The sequence below is a fragment of the Octopus bimaculoides genome, chromosome 9, assembly GCF_001194135.2.
Source record: "Octopus bimaculoides isolate UCB-OBI-ISO-001 chromosome 9, ASM119413v2, whole genome shotgun sequence".
Taxonomy (NCBI): domain Eukaryota; kingdom Metazoa; phylum Mollusca; class Cephalopoda; order Octopoda; family Octopodidae; genus Octopus; species Octopus bimaculoides.
In genome coordinates, this window is record NC_068989.1 from 44600482 (window position 1) to 44601502 (window position 1021).

The window sequence follows — 1021 nt, forward strand, 5'->3', positions numbered from 1 at the left end:
TATATATATATATATATATATATATATATATATATAAATCCTCTCTACTATAGGCACAAGGCTTGAAATTTCAGGGGACGGGGACTAGTCGATTATATCGACCTTACTACTCTTTTATTTGTTTCAGTCACTTGACTGCAGCCATGATTCTATGACTCATTCTTTGTAAGCCTAGTACTTATTCTATCAGTCACTTTTGCTGAACCACTAAATTACAGGGATGTAAACATACCAGCATTGGTTGTCAAGCAGTGGTGGTGGGGACAAACACAGACATACACATGCACACACACACACACACACACACACACACACAAAAAATGGGCTTCTTTCGGTTTCCATCTACCAAATCCACTCACAAGGCTTTGGTTGGCCTGAGGCTATAGTAGAAGTCCAAGGTGCCATGCAGTTGGACTGAATCCGGAACCATGTGATTGGTAAGCAAGCTACTTACCACACCGCCACACCTGCACCTATATATGCATAAAAAGCATCCAATACACTCTGTAAAATGGTTAGCATTGGGAAGGATATCCAGCCATAGAAGCCATGCCAAAACAGACAAACCATTATCATCCTCATCATTTAACATCCGTTTTCCATGCTGGCAAGGCCAGAGAGCTGCACTAGGTTCCATTTATGTTTTGGCTTGGTTTCTACAACTGGATGCCTTTCCCAATGCCAACCACATTGCAGATTGTACTAGGAGCTTTTTATGCATATATATATATATATATATATATATGAAAAGAGGCCCCCTTCGAAAATGAATGACCATGGGATTGCACCTAGAAAGTTCCTCTCAGAGGCACAGGTTCCAGCTAGGTTGTTTATGGAAGACCAGCTGTTGCCCATGCATACCAGTCTTCCCTATCTACACCACCAATGTTATCCAAGGGAAAAGCAAAGGTTGATACAGCTTGGCACCAATGACATTGCGACTCATTTCTGTGGCCAAGTGAACTGGAGCAACATGAAATAAAGTGTGTTGCTCAAGAACAGCTCGATCTGGGAATTGAAC

At 41.6% G+C, this 1021-nt stretch overlaps 1 protein-coding gene across 1 annotated transcript in view; it reads left to right on the top strand.

Annotated features, from left to right (window-relative positions):
* LOC106877489 (Golgi to ER traffic protein 4 homolog) overlaps window positions 1-1021 on the top strand; it is a 61363-nt gene that overhangs the window by 12925 nt on the left and 47417 nt on the right. The window lies entirely within an intron of this gene.